The sequence below is a fragment of the Rattus rattus genome, chromosome 4 (genome assembly GCF_011064425.1).
Source record: "Rattus rattus isolate New Zealand chromosome 4, Rrattus_CSIRO_v1, whole genome shotgun sequence".
Taxonomy (NCBI): Eukaryota; Metazoa; Chordata; class Mammalia; order Rodentia; family Muridae; genus Rattus; species Rattus rattus.
The window spans coordinates 132,898,704-132,918,227 of record NC_046157.1 but is presented as its reverse complement, the minus strand read 5'-3'; the positions used below and the strand labels follow the sequence as shown (position 1 = coordinate 132,918,227).

Below are 19,524 nucleotides of genomic sequence, written 5' to 3'. Positions count from 1 at the left end.
ACCTGGTAACATGTGTACTTTTCAAGATTTATCAAAATTTCGTCAGCCTCATCTAAGTAACTTGGTGAATTCAGTTAGTTCCCAATAGGCCGCAATAGTGATAAGTGGACTGTTCGGGATACAGCAACATTCTCACGACCTGAAACACTGTTTCTTTGTGAATTCAGTTAGTTCCCACTAGCACGACCTGGTAACATGTGTACTTTTCAAGATTTATCAAAATTTCGTCAGCCTCATCTAAGTAACTTGGTGAATTCAGTTAGTTCCCAATAGGCCGCAATAGTGATAAGTGGACTGTTAGGGATACAGCAACATTCTCACGACCTGAAACACTGTTTCTTTGTGAATTCAGTTAGTTCCCACTAGCACGACCTGGTAACATGTGTACTTTTCAAGATTTATCAAAATTTCGTCAGCCTCATCTAAGTAACTTGGTGAATTCAGTTAGTTCCCAATAGGCCGCAATAGTGATAAGTGGACTGTTCGGGATACAGCAACATTCTCACGACCTGAAACACTGTTTCTTTGTGAATTCAGTTAGTTCCCACTAGCACGACCTGGTAACATGTGTACTTTTCAAGATTTATCAAAATTTCGTCAGCCTCATCTAAGTAACTTGGTGAATTCAGTTAGTTCCCAATAGGCCGCAATAGTGATAAGTGGACTGTTCGGGATACAACAACATTCTCACGACCTGAAACACTGTTTCTTTGTGAATTCAGTTAGTTCCCACTAGCACGACCTGGTAACATGTGTACTTTTCAAGATTTATCAAAATTTCGTCAGCCTCATCTAAGTAACTTGGTGAATTCAGTTAGTTCCCAATAGGCCGCAATAGTGATAAGTGGACTGTTCGGGATACAGCAACATTCTCACGACCTGAAACACTGTTTCTTTGTGAATTCAGTTAGTTCCCACTAGCACGACCTGGTAACATGTGTACTTTTCAAGATTTATCAAAATTTCGTCAGCCTCATCTAAGTAACTTGGTGAATTCAGTTAGTTCCCAATAGGCCGCAATAGTGATAAGTGGACTGTTCGGGATACAGCAACATTCTCACGACCTGAAACACTGTTTCTTTGTGAATTCAGTTAGTTCCCACTAGCACGACCTGGTAACATGTGTACTTTTCAAGATTTATCAAAATTTCGTCAGCCTCATCTAAGTAACTTGGTGAATTCAGTTAGTTCCCAATAGGCCGCAATAGTGATAAGTGGACTGTTGGGGATACAACAACATTCTCACGACCTGAAACACTGTTTCTTTGTGAATTCAGTTAGTTCCCACTAGCACGACCTGCTAACATGTGTACTTTTCAAGATTTATCAAAATTTCGTCAGCCTCATCTAAGTAACTTGGTGAATTCAGTTAGTTCCCAATAGGCCGCAATAGTGATAAGTGGACTGTTCGGGATACAACAACATTCTCACGACCTGAAACACTGTTTCTTTGTGAATTCAGTTAGTTCCCACTAGCACGACCTGGTAACATGTGTACTTTTCAAGATTTATCAAAATTTCGTCAGCCTCATCTAAGTAACTTGGTGAATTCAGTTAGTTCCCAATAGGCCGCAATAGTGATAAGTGGACTGTTCGGGATACAGCAACATTCTCACGACCTGAAACACTGTTTCTTTGTGAATTCAGTTAGTTCCCACTAGCACGACCTGGTAACATGTGTACTTTTCAAGATTTATCAAAATTTCGTCAGCCTCATCTAAGTAACTTGGTGAATTCAGTTAGTTCCCAATAGGCCGCTAATAGTGATAAGTGGACTGTTCGGGATACAGCAACATTCTCACGACCTGAAACACTGTTTCTTTGTGAATTCAGTTAGTTCCCACTAGCACGACCTGGTAACATGTGTACTTTTCAAGATTTATCAAAATTTCGTCAGCCTCATCTAAGTAACTTGGTGAATTCAGTTAGTTCCCAATAGGCCGCAATAGTGATAAGTGGACTGTTCGGGATACAGCAACATTCTCACGACCTGAAACACTGTTTCTTTGTGAATTCAGTTAGTTCCCACTAGCACGACCTGGTAACATGTGTACTTTTCAAGATTTATCAAAATTTCGTCAGCCTCATCTAAGTAACTTGTTGAATTCAGTTAGTTCCCAATAGGCCGCAATAGTGATAAGTGGACTGTTCGGGATACAGCAACATTCTCACGACCTGAAACACTGTTTCTTTGTGAATTCAGTTAGTTCCCACTAGCACGACCTGGTAACATGTGTACTTTTCAAGATTTATCAATAATTTCGTCAGCCTCATCTAAGTAACTTGGTGAATTCAGTTAGTTCCCAATAGGCCGCAATAGTGATAAGTGGACTGTTCGGGATACAGCAACATTCTCACGACCTGAAACACTGTTTCTTTGTGAATTCAGTTAGTTCCCACTAGCACGACCTGGTAACATGTGTACTTTTCAAGATTTATCAAAATTTCGTCAGCCTCATCTAAGTAACTTGGCGAATTCAGTTAGTTCCCAATAGGCCGCAATAGTGATAAGTGGACTGTTCGGGATACAGCAACATTCTCACGACCTGAAACACTGTTTCTTTGTGAATTCAGTTAGTTCCCACTAGCACGACCTGGTAACATGTGTACTTTTCAAGATTTATCAAAATTTCGTCAGCCTCATCTAAGTAACTTGGTGAATTCAGTTAGTTCCCAATAGGCCGCAATAGTGATAAGTGGACTGTTCGGGATACAGCAACATTCTCACGACCTGAAACACTGTTTCTTTGTGAATTTCAGTTAGTTCCCACTAGCACGACCTGGTAACATGTGTACTTTTCAAGATTTATCAAAATTTCGTCAGCCGAATCTAAGTAACTTGGTGAATTCAGTTAGTTCCCAATAGGCCGCAATAGTGATAAGTGGACTGTTCGGGATACAGCAACATTCTCACGACCTGAAACACTGTTTCTTTGTGAATTCAGTTAGTTCCCACTAGCACGACCTGGTAACATGTGTACTTTTCAAGATTTATCAAAATTTCGTCAGCCGAATCTAAGTAACTTGGTGAATTCAGTTAGTTCCCAATAGGCCGCAATAGTGATAAGTGGACTGTTCGGGATACAGCAACATTCTCACGACCTGAAACACTGTTTCTTTGTGAATTCAGTTAGTTCCCACTAGCACGACCTGGTAACATGTGTACTTTTCAAGATTTATCAAAATTTCGTCAGCCTCATCTAAGTAACTTGGTGAATTCAGTTAGTTCCCAATAGGCCGCAATAGTGATAAGTGGGACTGTTCGGGATACAGCAACATTCTCACGACCTGAAACACTGTTTCTTTGTGAATTCAGTTAGTTCCCACTAGCACGACCTGGTAACATGTGTACTTTTCAAGATTTATCAAAATTTCGTCAGCCTCATCTAAGTAACTTGGTGAATTCAGTTAGTTCCCAATAGGCCGCAATAGTGATAAGTGGACTGTTGGGGATACAGCAACATTCTCACGACCTGAAACACTGTTTCTTTGTGAATTCAGTTAGTTCCCACTAGCACGACCTGGTAACATGTGTACTTTTCAAGATTTATCAAAATTTCGTCAGCCTCATCTAAGTAACTTGGTGAATTCAGTTAGTTCCCAATAGGCCGCAATAGTGATAAGTGGACTGTTCGGGATACAGCAACATTCTCACGACCTGAAACACTGTTTCTTTGTGAATTCAGTTAGTTCCCACTAGCACGACCTGGTAACATGTGTACTTTTCAAGATTTATCAAAATTTCGTCAGCCTCAACTCTAAGTAACTTGGTGAATTCAGTTAGTTCCCAATAGGCCGCAATAGTGATAAGTGGACTGTTCGGGATACAGCAACATTCTCACGACCTGAAACACTGTTTCTTTGTGAATTCAGTTAGTTCCCACTAGCACGACCTGGTAACATGTGTACTTTTCAAGATTTATCAAAATTTCGTCAGCCTCATCTAAGTAACTTGGTGAATTCAGTTAGTTCCCAATAGGCCGCAATAGTGATAAGTGGACTGTTCGGGATACAGCAACATTCTCACGACCTGAAACACTGTTTCTTTGTGAATTCAGTTAGTTCCCACTAGCACGACCTGGTAACATGTGTACTTTTCAAGATTTATCAAAATTTCGTCAGCCTCATCTAAGTAACTTGGTGAATTCAGTTAGTTCCCAATAGGCGGCAATAGTGATAAGTGGACTGTTCGGGATACAGCAACATTCTCACGACCTGAAACACTGTTTCTTTGTGAATTCAGTTAGTTCCCACTAGCACGACCTGCTAACATGTGTACTTTTCAAGATTTATCAAAATTTCGTCAGCCTCATCTAAGTAACTTGGTGAATTCAGTTAGTTCCCAATAGGCCGCAATAGTGATAAGTGGACTGTTCGGGATACAGCAACATTCTCACGACCTGAAACACTGTTTCTTTGTGAATTCAGTTAGTTCCCACTAGCCCGACCTGGTAACATGTGTACTTTTCAAGATTTATCAAAATTTCGTCAGCCTCATCTAAGTAACTTGGTGAATTCAGTTAGTTCCCAATAGGCCGCAATAGTGATAAGTGGACTGTTCGGGATACAGCAACATTCTCACGACCTGAAACACTGTTTCTTTGTGAATTCAGTTAGTTCCCACTAGCACGACCTGGTAACATGTGTACTTTTCAAGATTTATCAAAATTTCGTCAGCCTCATCTAAGTAACTTGGTGAATTCAGTTAGTTCCCAATAGGGCGCAATAGTGATAAGTGGACTGTTCGGGATACAGCAACATTCTCACGACCTGAAACACTGTTTCTTTGTGAATTCAGTTAGTTCCCACTAGCACGACCTGGTAACATGTGTACTTTTCAAGATTTATCAAAATTTCGTCAGCCTCATCTAAGTAACTTGGTGAATTCAGTTAGTTCCCAATAGGCCGCAATAGTGATAAGTGGACTGTTCGGGATACAGCAACATTCTCACGACCTGAAACACTGTTTCTTTGTGAATTCAGTTAGTTCCCACTAGCACGACCTGGTAACATGTGTACTTTTCAAGATTTATCAAAATTTCGTCAGCCTCATCTAAGTAACTTGGTGAATTCAGTTAGTTCCCAATAGGCCGCAATAGTGATAAGTGGACTGTTCGGGATACAGCAACATTCTCACGACCTGAAACACTGTTTCTTTGTGAATTCAGTTAATAGCACGACCTGGTAACATGTGTACTTTTCAAGATTTATCAAAATTTCGTCAGCCGATCTAAGTAACTTGCTGAATTCAGTTAGTTCCCAATAGGCCGCAATAGTGATAAGTGGACTGTTAGGCAAAAAGAGAATTCACCAAGAAACTGCGAGTCCATTCGATAATGTTTGCTCTGTCTATATCTTGAAAATTAACCTTAGTCCAAGAGCATCCCACTCGGAACAAAGAGCATTCTCCAAAACACAGCAGGTTCATTTAAGAAATGCATGATCTGTCTATATCTTGAAAAGTAAGCTTGCTACATATGTGTCCTGCTTGGAAATAAGAGATTTCGCCAAGAAACAACCATTCCGTTAGGAACACGCTTGCTGTTTCTCTATCTTGAAAGGTATGCTTCCTACAAGCGCCTTCCAGTTGGAACAAATAGCATATGCCAAGAAACTACAAATATATGTGCAAAATGCCATCTGATCTATATCTAGAAAAGTATGCTTGCTACAGGTGCATCCGCTTGGAACGAAGAGAATTCGCCAAGAAACTGCAAATCAGGGTGGGAAATATTTGCTGTGTCTATATCTTGAAAAGTACGCTTGCTACAAAGGCGTCCCGGTTGGAATGAAGAGAATTCGTCAAGAAACTGCAATTATGTTCCTGAAACACTTGCTGTGTCTATTTATTGAAAAATATGTTTTTTACAAGCACGTTCTGCTTGGAACAAAGAATTCTCCAAGAAACTGCCATTCCGTTTGTGAAACACTTGCTGTGTCTATGTATTCTCAGCAACCAAGACAAAGAGAAGAAAAAGAAAGAAAATAATAGAAAGAAAAAAAAGAAAGAAATGCTATCTTTCACAGGATGGTTTTAGATCCTTTGCTAAAGATCAAGTGACCATAGGTATGTGGGCTCAATTCTGGTTCTTCAATTCTGTTCCACTGATCTATCTGCCTTACACTGTACCAATACCATACAGTTTTTCTGACTATTGCTCTGTAATACTACTTGAGGTAAAGGGATGTGATTCCCCCAAATGTTCTTTTATTGTTGAGTATACATTTTGCTATCATGGGTTTTAGGTTATTCCAAATGAATTTGCAAGTTACTCTATCTCTATAAAGAATTGAGTAGGAATTTTGATGGGTTTGAATCTGTAGATTGCTTTTGGCAAAATGGGCAGTTATTACCATATTCATCTTGCCAATCCATGAGCATGGGAGATCTTTCCATCTTCTGAGATCTTCAAATTCTTTCTTCCGAGACTTGAAGTTCTTGTCATACAGATCTTTCACTTGCTTGGTTAAAGTAGCACCATGATATTTTATATTATTTGGGACTATTGTGAAGGGTGTCATTTCCCTAATTTCTTTCTCAGCCTGTTTATCCTTTGAGTAGAGGAAGGGTACTGATTTGTTTGAGTTAATTTTATACTCGGACAGTTTGCTGAAGTCGTTGATCAGCTTAATTAATTCTCTGGTGGAACTTTTGGGGTCATTTAAGTATACTATCTTTTTATCTTCAAATATTGATATTTTGACTTCTTCCCTTCCAATTTGTATCACTTTGACTTTTCATTGTCTGATTGCTCTGTATAGGATTTCAAGTACCATTTTGAATAAGTAGGGAGAGAATGGGCAGCCTTGTCTAGTCCCTGATTTTAGTGGTATTACTTCAAGTTTCTCTCCATTTAGTTTGATGTTAGCTACTGGTTTACAGTATATTGCTTTTACTGTTTTTAAGGTGTGGACCTTGAATTCATGATCTTTCCAGGACTTTTGTCATGAAGGGGTGTTGAATTATGTCAAATGCTTTCTCAACATCTAATGAAATGATCATGTATTTCTTATCTTTGCGTTTGTTTATATAGGGGATTACATTGATGAATTTCCATATATTAAACCATCCCTGAATCCCAGGGATGAAGCCTACCTGATCATGATGGATGATCGTTTTGATGCATTCTTGGATTTGGTTTTCAAGAATTTTATTGAGTATTTTTGCATGAGTATTCATAAAGGAAATTGGTCTGAAGTTCTCTTTCTTTGTTGGGTCTTTGTGTGGTTTAGGTATAAGAGTAATTGTGGCTTCAGAGAAGGAATTTCGTAGTGCTCTGTCTGTTTCTGTTGTGTGGAATAGTTTGGATAGTATTGGTATGACATCTTCTATGAAGGTCCAATAGAATTCTGCACTAAACCCATCTGGTCCTGGGTCTTTTTGGATGGGAGCCTTTTAATAACTGCTTTTGTTTCTTTAGGAGTTATGGGGTGGTTGTTTAGATGGTTTATTTGCTCCTGATCTAACTTTGGTACCTGGTATCTGTCTAGAAAAATATCCATTTCCTCCACAGTTTCCAGTTTTGTTGAATATAGACATTTGAGGGAGGATCTGATGATGTTTTTAATTTCCTCATATTCTGGTGTTACTCACTTTTCATTCCTGATTTTGTTATTTTGGATATACTCTCTGTGACTACTGGTTAGTTTGGCTAAGGGTTTATCTATTTTGCTGATTTTATCAAAGAACCAGTTCCTGGTTTTGTTGAATCTTTGTATAGTCCTTTTTGTTTCTACTTAGTTGATTTCAGCCCTGAGTTTGATTATTTCCTTCCTTCTACTCCTCTTGGGTTTTTTATTTCTTTTCATTCTAGAGGTTTTAGGTGTGCTGTCAAGCTGATGACACATGCTCTCTCCTGTTTCTTTTTGCAGGCACTGAGAGCTATGAATTTTTCTCTTAGCACTGCTTTCTTTGTATTCCATAAGTTTGGGTATGTTGTATCTTCATTTTCATTAAATTCTAAGAAGTCTTTTATTTCTTTCTTTTTTCTTCCTTGATTGAGTTGTCATTGAGTAGAGGGTTGTTCAACTTCCATGTATATGTGGGCTTTCTGTGTTTTTTGTTGTTATTGAAGACCAGCCTTTGTCTGTGGTTATCTGAAAGGATTCATGGGATTATTTCTATCTTCCTGTATCTGTTGAGACATGTTTTGTGAGAGATTATAAGGTCAATTTTGGAGAAGGTACCATGAGGTGCTGAGAAGAAGGTATATCCTTTGGTTTTAGGGCAGAATGTTCTATAAATATCTGTTAAATCCATTTGGTTCATAATGTCTGTCAGTTTCTCTATGTCTCTGTTAAATTTGTTTCCTTGATCTGTCCATTGATGAGTGGGGTGTTGAAATCTCCTACTATTATTGTGTGAGGTACAATGTGTGATTTGAGCTTTAGTAAGGTTTCCTTTGTGAATGTAGGTGCCCTTGCATTTGGAGCATAGATATTTAGGATTAAGAGTTTTTCTCAGTTGGTTTTTCCTTTGATGAATATGAAGTGTCCTTCCTTACCTTTTTAATGACTTTTGGTTGAAACTCAATTTTATTTGATATTAGGATGGCAACACCAGCTTTTTTTCTTTGGGCTATTTGTTTGGAAAGTTGTTTTGCAGCCATTTACTCTGAGGTAATGTCTGTCTTTGTCTCTGAGGTTTGTTTCTTATATGTAGCAAAATGCTGGGTCCTGTTTATGTATCCAGTCTGTAAGTCTATGTCTTTTTATTGGGAACTAAGTCTGTTGATGTTGAGAAATATTAAGGAATAGTGATTGTTGCTTTCTGTTATTTTCGTTGTTAGAGGTGGAATTATGTCTGTTTGTCTCTCTTTTGGTTTCATTGAAAGGAGAGTATATTCTTGCTTTCTGTATGGCATAGTTTTTTTTCCTTGTGTTGCAGTTTCCCATCTATTATCCTTCGTAGGACTGAATTTGTAGAAAGATATTGTGTAAATTTGGATTTGTCATGGAATATCTTGGTTTCTCCCTGTCTGTTAAATGAGAGTTTTGTAGGATATAATAGCCTTGGCTGGCATTTGTAGTCTCTTATGGTCTGTAACACATCTGTCCATGATCTTCTGGCTTTCATAGTCTCTGGTGAGAAACCTGGTGTAATTCTGATAGGTCTGCCTTTATTTGTCACTTGATCTTTTTCCCTTACTGATTTTAATATTCATTCTTTGTTTTGTGCATTTGGTGTTTTAACTATTATTTGACAGGAGGAATTTCTCTTCTGGTCCAATCTATTTGGAGTTCTATAGGCTCCTTGTATATCTATGGGCATCTCTTTCTTTAGCTTAGGGACGTTTTCTTCTATAATTTTGTTGAATATATTTACTGACCTTTTAAGTTTGGATTCTTCACTCTCTTCTATACATATTATCCTAAGGTTTGATCTTCTCATTGTGTCCTGGGTTTCCTGGATGTTTTGGGCTAGGAGCTTTTTGCATTTTACATTATCTTTGACAGTTGTGTTGATGTTTTGTATGATATCTTCTGCCCCTGAGATTCTCTCTTCTATCTCTTGTATTTTGTTGGTGATGCTTGAATCTATGACTCCTTGTCTCTTCCTTAGGTTTGCTATCTCCAGGGCTGGGTTGTCTCCCTTTGTGTTTTCTTTATTGTTTCTATTTCCATTTTTAAATCCTGGGCAGTTTTATTTAATTCCTTCACTTGTTTGTTTGTGTTTTCCTATAATTCTTTCTGGCATTTTTGTGTTTCCTTTGTAAGGGCTTCTACTTGTTTGTGTTGTCCTACCTTTGTTTAAGGGACTTATTTATGTCCTGCATCGTTATCATAAAATGTGATTTTAAATCTAAATCTTGCTTTTCTGGTATGTTTCGATCCAGTATTATGTTTCGTGAGAGAACTGGGCTCTGATGATGCCAAGTAGGCTCGGTTTCTGTTCCTAAGTGTCCTGAGCTTGCCTCGAGCCATTGGGTTGTCTCTGGTGTTTGCTTGTTTTGATGTTTCTGAGAGTGGCTTGACCCTCTGGTAGGCCTCTGTGTTTGCACTCCTCTAGAACTGTTTTCTTATTTTCTTTCAGTCTTTTCTTAGAACACATGCTCCATCTGAGGTGTTTAGGCATTCTTGGAGACTATCTTACACCTATAGGCAAGGCAGGAATGAGAAGGTTCCTGCCCCTGATTGCTCCTGGGTCCTTGCACCCATGGGGACAGTTGGCATTAGGCAATTCCCTCTTGGGTCTGGAATGTGGGGAGAAGGTAGTCTCCTATGATTTCTCAGGAGTGTCCACATTTTGGAGGGTCCAGCTCTCTCCCCCATGGGATTTGAGTGCAGGGAACTCTGCTTCTTTGTATTAAAAACAAAGCTAAACAAAACCACAAGGATGTGGGTTTATTGTACACATTAGCAGGTCCATACAGGAAAATGCACAAACGTATATATACCAATTACAATAACAACTCTAAATATAAAGAATTTGAAATACCATGGTTGGCTGACATAGGAAAAGATAACATTGAATCCTTCAAGCCTTTACCTTCACCACCATTTAAGAGTGGCAACTAAGAAAACACAAAATTTAATAATTCAAATACATAGTGATTATTCTGTACAGTGTCCCCACCACCCACCTTGAGTTGCTGAACCCTTTCATGATTTCTTGCCCACTAATTAATTAATTAATTAAGTAGGGAAAGAGTGAAGGAAATCATGCTGTAGCAATGTATTCCCTCAGAGACCTGCAATTTGTGAAGAGTTTAATGTGCTTCAGGGGAAATCCTACTGGAATAATAGGGTTGGTTATTTTCCAGTAAATATGGAGTGGAAAATAATTTTTATCCCAATCTGAGGTATAATCTCAAGGTTTAGGGACACAATTCTATACACTTGACAACTATAGCAATCACCCAGAATATCCACAGTAAGCCTGTGACTGTTGGCTAGATGAGAATGAGTGTCTTTCAAAGTTCATCATGATTTTTGGTAAGATCTTCCCTGTAATTGGTGGCTTGGCTTCCCACAAACATGGTCCAGTTGTCTAGAATCTCCTCCTTGGTTAGCATCTCATCCTTTTTTTGTCTGACTCATACACCAGATGCTGGGCCTCAGCCTGCACATGGTCATAGTCCTGAGGAAGGATCCAGTGGCGAATCTCATCCTAGTCCAGCTTCCCATACTTGTTCAGATCTTGGAAATCATTGAACTGCTCTGATTCAGACAAAATCCAGTCGGGCTCAGGGCCATTGTCCTTGTGGGAAAACATGTCCATGATGTACACATCATGGTCCACAAAACCATCCCCGTTGTTGTCAATATCCTCCAGGGTTTCCAGAACTATAATCTCTTTCATACTTTCAAACTCCTCTGGATGCAGAAAGTCAGTGAACTCTTTCCGAGTAGTTGTCAGGTTGCCGTCAAGGTCTGAAGCCTTAAACCTCCTCTAATATCGTGGCAGCAACTTTTGAAAGGTATGATGATCAGAGCTGTCGTGGAATTCAGCATAGTTTCCCAGGTACTAGCCATAGATGGCCTGCTTATATTCTTCCCAGTAGATCTTTTTGTCTGTGTCCCTAACTTAATTCTTCCTGACTTTAGCCACATTATTTTAGATGTATCTTTTCTTTACCTGTTTCATCCAAACTTTCAGCTCCTCAATAGTAATAAGGCCGCCTCCATCACTGTCAATTTGTTCACCAATTTTCCCCAGCCTCTTCTTGTTCTCGTCCGGGCTTAGCTCATCAAAGATCTTGGAGTCCTCCATGCCCAGGAAGACCTCTTGATCGTATTGGAAGCTCTGGTTGTCCTCGGGCTGCCACTCACTCAGCTCTGAATCAATCTGAACCAAGACCACAGTGCCAGCACCAGTGCCAGCAGCAGTCCCAGAGCAAGTTCGAGGCAGACACCTCATGCCAGAGTCTTGAGCAAAGGGAGGCTAGCTCGGTGCACCGTAGCCGCTGTCCCCTCCTCAATGAGGGCTTTTGTTACATTTCAAATGTTATCCCTTTTCCTGGTTTCCCATCCATAAAACCCCTTATAACACCCCTCCCCCTTCTTCTAGAGGGTGTTACCCACCCACCAACTGACCCACCCACTTGCCCCTACCTGTCTCCCTGTTCTTATTTTCCCCTACACTGGGGCATCAAGCCTTGACAAGACCAAGGGCTTCTCCTCCCATTGTGCCCAACAAGGCCATCCTCTTCTACATATGCAGCTGTAGCCATGGGTCTATCCATGTGTACTCTTTAGATGATGGATTAGGAACTGGGAGCTCTGGATGTTTCTTATTGTTGTTCTTATGGGATTGCAAATCCCTTCAGCTCTGTCAATCTTTTCTCTATCTTCTCCATCGGGGACCCTGTTCTCTGATAAATTGTTGGCTGCAAGCATCTGCCTCTGTATTTGTCATGCTCTTTACCCCACTCTTTTGAGCAGATCACCACAGAGCAACGAAGTTGTATTGTCTCGGCATGATGATGTATAGACAAATAGTTGATTTCTTAATTCTTAATGATGATTCTTTAAGAATTCCTAAAATTAGATCAGTAATTTTAAGCTCTTTTACAATAGGACTGCTACTATGTTCTCTCTGATAATCAAAATTGCATTGAGAACTTTGCCATGCTTAAAGTGTCATGAGTTAATTGCTTCTGCAATACCAAGCAGGAATCTACAAATTAGAGCCCATTTTAAGAGGGTATAAACCAAGTAACCAGAGTTCATAAAAAGGGAATGAGTGATTTACTATAGATGGAAGGACTGAACATAAAAAATTGACTGGATTTGCCTATAGGAAATTTCACTTATTCTTTTGTCATAAAGATTGCAGTTTTTAACTCTCCATGAACCTGTAGAGCCGGTGACAGATGATGACAGATTATCCTGATAATTACTCTTAATGGATATGCGTGTAAACATTCCCAGTTGTAAACTAATTATTCAACTTATGATTTGAATTCATGTGCAAACTTATGGTGAACTTTTTAACATGTGATGATGTATTCAGAAAGATATACAAGTGCTGAGAAAGAGAGAAAGCTTTTTAAACAGAAGTGAACTGAACAGGACAGAACTCAAGAAGAACTTAGAAGTAAAGGCATAGCATTGAGAGTAAGGCATTGAGAGTAAGGAAATTATTGTGTCATAAGAGCAAGAGGAAAGGAGATAAGAAGAAGAGAGCAAGGAGAACTTTTTAAGTCAAACTTTATGGAGGCAAACTTTTGTCTTTTAGGAAAACTGAAGAACTTATAAATAAAGGTTAAAATCACTTGTCAAGGTGTCCCTTTTCCTGAGCCTTCAACAAGCAACAGGGAGTTAGAGCTGCCCTGTTCCTGCAGAGAATAAAGGCTACCTTCCTCTATCCCCTGCTGATGTGCTAAAAGCCAGAGACTACATTGTCTAGCCTCAAGGAAACTCAGGCAGGTCAGCTACAGTAGTAAAGAGACTTAGACCTGAGATGGGTGTGATGGTTTGTATATGCTTGGCCCAGGGAGTGTCAGCATTAGAAGGTGTGACCCTGTTAGAGTAGGTTTGTCACTGTGGGCATGGGTTATAAGTTTCTCATTCTATCTGCTGGGAAGCCAGCATTCTGCTAGCAGCTTTCAGATGCAGGTGTGCAACTCTCAGCTTCTCCTGTTCCATGCCTACCTGTGTGTCACCATATTCCCTCCTTGATGATAATAGACTGACCCTCTGAACCTGCAATCCAGGCCCAATTAAATATTGTCCTTAAAAGAGTTGCCTTGGGGTCAGTCCCTGTAGCCACTGCCACCATCATTCCTCAGCCAGCAGCTAGGAGTCACCTCAGGTCAGGGTCTGCAGAGGACTCTAAGAGACTGCTGACAGTGCAGTTGGATGCAGAGGGCCAGGTGCTCCTCAGGATATGGTATTGGATTCTCCATGGAACCAGCCAGCAGTGTCCCTGTGCTGGGAGTGTTTCTACCACTCCGAGGAGACAACATTCAGAGTTCTTGGACAAGGTGACCTTGTGAGAGCTGGAAATAATTTATTTCCATCTCTAGGTTTTCTAGGCACATTGAGAACCATGATCAGCTTTACTAAGAGTTTGACTACTATATCCTTGATGAAAGATTTACTGCTAAGGACATTCTGGACCAAAAGATCAATAATAAAGTTTCTGCCTTTGATGATAAGGATGCTCCCTATGTTGGGGCCCTCACAGACATTCTAAAGAAGCACCTGGATACTGCCTCTGTATCCACTGGATACAGGAATACAAGAGTAGTCAGCTTTAGGAAGCTGCTGACTTCTGCCTATGTCCAGAACTGAACTGAATCATTCCCACAGCTCCCTGCACCCAAATCCTGTGGGGTAGAGAGCTGGACCCTCAGAAGTGCAGACAATCCTGAGAGTCAGAGGACACAACTACTTTCTGCCCATATTCCTGACCCAAGAGGAAATTGCCTAGTGCCCTCTGGACAAAGGGACCTAGGAGCAGCCAGGGTTTGAACACTTCCAGTGCCTGGGCCCAGAGCTGAAATCTAGTCACCAGGCGTGACTACAGATTTGAGAGCAGAGGTATGACATACTCTTCTGTGCCAAGAAACCTGCCAGGAGGCTTCAGGTCACACAAACTCAGGAGCATTCTATGTTCACAGATCCGGCTGAAAGAAAGCAAGTCTACAGAAGTGCTGACAGGAGGGTCAAGCCACTCTCAGAGACAGCAAAACAAGAGAATACCAGTGCCAACCTGATGGAGAGAGGCAAGTACAGGAACTTAAGCAACAGCAACCAAGACTACTTGGCATCATCAAAGCCCAGTTCTCTGAGCAAAGAAAATCCTGGATATACAAATACCCTGGAAAAGCAAGATTTGGATTTAAAAATCATATTTTATGATGACAGAAGACTTAGGCAACTGTAGCCTCACTGATCTCTCTGGAGGGGGAAATCGAATAGGTTCTATGGGCCGACTGAAGTTGAATGTGGACATGAATGAGAATCAAGTGGGACGGGGAGGAACGAAGGCATTGAGGGAGAGAATGCAGAAAGAGACAGCTGTAATCGAGCATTAGTATGAGAAGTAGTATGGAAACCTAATATAGTGGAAAATTCCTAAAATATACAAAGGTGATCCTAATGAAGTGTTCAAGTAATGGGGGAGACAAATCCTCAAGTGGCCTAAATGAAGCTTTTAGAGGTGGGATTGGGTTTCATGCAATTGAGTTGTTGGCCAAAGGGGCTCTATGGAAATCCCCAAACAATCCAGGCTGTCTCCAAGACAACAGGTTATTCTGCACAGCAAGTCCTGATTGCTGAAAATGACATCTGCAGAACTTGATAAACATGGAGACGGTACAGGAAGATACTCTTCTGGCTACCAAAAGAGAAACATAAACACCAACCCAGCCACAAACCTGATCTACGATTCTGTTCTGTGTGCAGAAAATGCTAGGACAATGGTAGAATAAAGCCTGGGAGAGTAACCAAGCAATGCCTGATTTTATCCACTGGTCCACTCCATGAAACAGAGTCCATACCTAGCAGTGCCTTGGTAACCAAGAACCACGCTAGATAACCCAGGGACCTGGGATCAAAGCAAATAGTACTGATCTGAAAAAACAAAACCAACCAAACAGCCAACCAAAAAACCAGTGAAATGAATCCTGATGACATTCTGCTATACTTACAGATGAGTCATCTTACAGATTCAGTCATCATCAGAGAAACAGCCTCCTGTAGTGGATGGAAATGATGCAGTGAGCCACAGTCAGACATTATGTAGAGAGGGAAACCTGACACACACAGCTCTAAATGGGACGTCTCCACCAAATCCCTCCCCTTGGAGCTTATATGAGTTTACAGACACTGAAACAGCAAACACGGGACTATACCAGGTCTGCACCAGGTCGGCTGCATATATTACAGTTTTCAGTTCAGCCTTTTACTGACTCCTGAGTGTGTGAACTAATGGGTCTCTGATTCTTGTGCCTTCTCTTGGGCTCTTCTTCTTCTGTTGTTTTGCTCTGTCCAACTTTGATGTTGTGATAGTTCTTGTTTTTATTTTATGGTACGTTATTTTGTCACATTTTGTTGTTTAAGAAAAAGATAGAGAAAAAGAAGAGGAGCCTATGTCTTTAATAGGATCATTGTGCTTCATTTCGTACTAGCTCTGCATAGTGTGAAGTTTCTGATACATGAAAATAAACAAATCTCTCTTTTTTTAAAATATCTTGTAAAGGCATAATTTTTAGATTATTTTAAAATTGTTATTTGCAAATATATGCAATTTTAACAGATACAACAATCATAAAATGTGAGAGTTTTTGATAGAAACACATAAGCAGAATCCTGCAGTATGTTATTTCTTGACACCTGTTACTTGATTTCTTGGCACTGGGTGGGATGAGTACAGATTGAATCTAGGGACTGGGATGTGCAAGCAACGTGATCTCATGCTAGCTCCAGCTCTCTTTTAAAGGCAACAAAGAAGGTTTGTACGGCCTAATTTTAATTAAAATGGAAGTACAAAAGAAATCAGACTCCTCAGCAGAGAACAGATGCAAATCCAGAAGTCATCTTTCCTGAGGGAGTTTTTTTTCCCACTGGTGTGAAGACTTGGGAAGAGACAAGAGTTCCCTGTAGGTCCTCCTGACTTGTTTGGATGTGGAAGAGCTGGTTGGTATACAGCCTGTGACATAAAACACCTGGCTAGGGCACACCTGCCCTCAGAGTCCTTCATAGAAAGAGCAAACACTTGTGAATCTAAGTGAGGAAGAAATCAAGAAGTAGACACCATTTCTGGCCATCTTAGGACATGCCCGTGAGAATAAATCCACCCAGGTCTTTCTTTTCCTCACTATCTACATACCATGAGGACTAACCTCTAAAATTTATCACTGCTAAGTTGCCCTTTGAACTCACTCTACAGCCTATGCAGACCTTGAACCTGGGATTCTCCTGTTTTGGGTTATAGGCTTACAGCACCAGGCTAGACTCGATCAAAGCTTCTATTTGAGTATGACACTTATTCTATAAGTCCTCAACATTACTACACAGAGAAGCAGGGGAAATAGTAGCTCAGATGCCAGCAGCGTGTTGACCACCCTTGGATCCTCACAAGCTGTTGCTCAGTTGGCTCTCTGAATGTACTGAAGACCACTGTAGAACAGGCAGCCAGGGGAACCCAGAATATACAACAGTAAACATGGTTGCATAAGGAGTCCACGGTTTTCTACAAAAGGGAGTCTGAGATGCAGTCTCTACACTGGAGATTTAAAGCTAGGGCAACAGAGTAGGTGGAATGAGATAACTCTGATCAAGACAATGATTCCAGTGGACCATGTTCAAAAGATCTCAAATAATTCACTGAGGGGGCTACCATGGCTAGGCCACCAAGGAGCCGTATAAGAGCCCATGAGTTTCTGGAGCTTGATGGGTCTGTGGAACATCATCTCCCCCTGAGAGCATCACACATGTGTCTTATAATCATGGCCAGCATGGTCTGGTTTGTTTAGACCAGTGAAGTGTGTGTCATTCCTGAGCAATGAGAATACAGATATAGCATGTGCTTTCCTTGCTCTCCCTCCAGCAAGCCATGTTCCTAGCAGTGACTGGTGTGTGTGTGGAAGTCAGATCTACAAAGGCATAAAGCAAAGAAAGAAATGAGCATGGTTTCCTATAACCCAATTCCACTTTGGGGTTGTTGTCTGGAACACAGTTTGGCTGCTGTTCTTACTTGGAACTGGAAGATATCACAATATAACACTAACCTCAAAAGAGACATTTGTGTTTTGGGTTCCTTAATTCACAAACTCCGTTTCACAGAAGGCTAAGGTTTAGCCAGGGGCTGATAGTATTTAGCAAGAGAAAAAAAAAGGCTAATCCTCAATTTCCTAAGTACCAAACATACACACGCACGCAGGCAGGCAGGCATGTGCAAAACCAAATCCTTCAGTTACTATTGGTTTCGTGGGGTAATCTATCACCAAGTGGCCTGATGTTCCCAAGAACATTCCATGCTGCAACATTGCACATCTCAACAGGTGTTTTCTTTAATCTTTTGCCTTCCACTCCAAAGTTCTGCTCAGTTTGAGAAAGTTCTGTGGGCCGCTGCTAAGAAACTTTCTTCTTCAATGTTTGAATCACCATTAAAACAGCAAGAAGAAGCAAGTGGAATTAATTTCAGTAATGTCATTTACTTAAACCAATTTATCCTAAACATTAGTTCAACATGGGGCCATAAAACTATTTTGGTATTTAATTATTCTATTGTGCTAAATACTTGGAATACAAGACATATTTTATCCTTCCAGCATAGCTCACTCTGAACTAGCCACATTACAAGTACTGGGTAGCCACAGAGCTGGTGGCCATGGTGTTGCTAGTGAAGCCCCAGCATTTATGGTTCAGTAATGTGGTTCATTATACTACCACAAGTGTGAGGTCTCCTTGAAAAGTTTGTTTTAATTTTTAAAGATTTCATGTATAATTTAGTGTAAAATTATTTTACATCTATTCTTAGTGTATTATTTCCTTCTCTAGAAAATTAGTTACTACTGCATTACCTATTTGGAAAAGGAATTATGTTAGCCCCATGGCTCTGATTCTTGCTAGTATATTACTTGAACTCAAGAAGAACTGAGTCAGGGCCTGGTAATTTCTGTTTAAACTTGAGGAGAGAAGATGAGTTAGAAACTTGTAAATCATGTGTCTTTGATGAGCTCCGTTTCCAGAGATGAGGCTCTCTCCAATTTGCCTTTGAAAACTCTGAGTTCTAAGACTCCTGTTAGGATGAGTTTTCCTTTGGGGTGGTTGGGCTGAATTTTATTATTGTTGATTTTTAAATGGGGAGGGCGTAGTGAGCCCACAAGGACACATTTGTGTGCACATGCACATCTAGTTAGAAGAATGTTGAAGAAGTCATTCTCACCTTCTGCCATACAGAATCTGGGAATGGAACTCAGGCTGTCAGGCATGATGACAAGTGCCTTTACTTCCTGAGTCATCTCACTAGCCCCACCAGTGTGATATGCTAAGAAAACGTGGCCTTTTGTGTTGTTGCCTGTCAAGTAACCTTCCAAGTGTTTGGAGCAACTATTTCTAGGGCAGAGAATTGCTCTTCTCTGTCCCACACCCTGCCCCCATGACTGGCCATCTAAATTCCCTGTGCTAGTGTTGGCAACTTGATTCAAACTAGGTAGTCTGGAAGCAGGAACATCAGTTGTGGAAATGTTTCCATCTTACTGGCCTGTAGGAATGTCTAGGTAGATTGTCTTGATTGTTGACTGGTGTGGGAGGCCCCCTGTCCACTCTGGGCAGTGAAGTACTGGGTGTGTGGTTCTGGGAGGTATAAGGAAGGCAGCTGAATGTGATCCTGGAAAGAAGCCAGCAAGCAGCACTCCTCCACAGTCCCCACTTCTGCTCCTGCCTGAGTGCCTGCTTGGCTTCCCTCAATGATCAGACCTGTAAGTCAAATAAATCCCTCCTCTCAGAGTTTACATGGTGTTTAACAGCACTACAAAGCAAACTAGGCCTGCCATCGTGACTGAACAGCGACCAGCAGAAGATGTTCCCTGGTTGAGTTGCTCAGTGGACTCTAAGACACCCACAGCA

The 19,524-nt window shown here is 40.6% G+C and overlaps 1 pseudogene; it reads right to left on the bottom strand.

Annotated features, from left to right (window-relative positions):
- Positions 1–10,817: 10,817 nt before the first annotated feature.
- Positions 10,818–19,524, bottom strand: part of LOC116898515 — a 14,745-nt pseudogene continuing 6,038 nt past the window's right edge.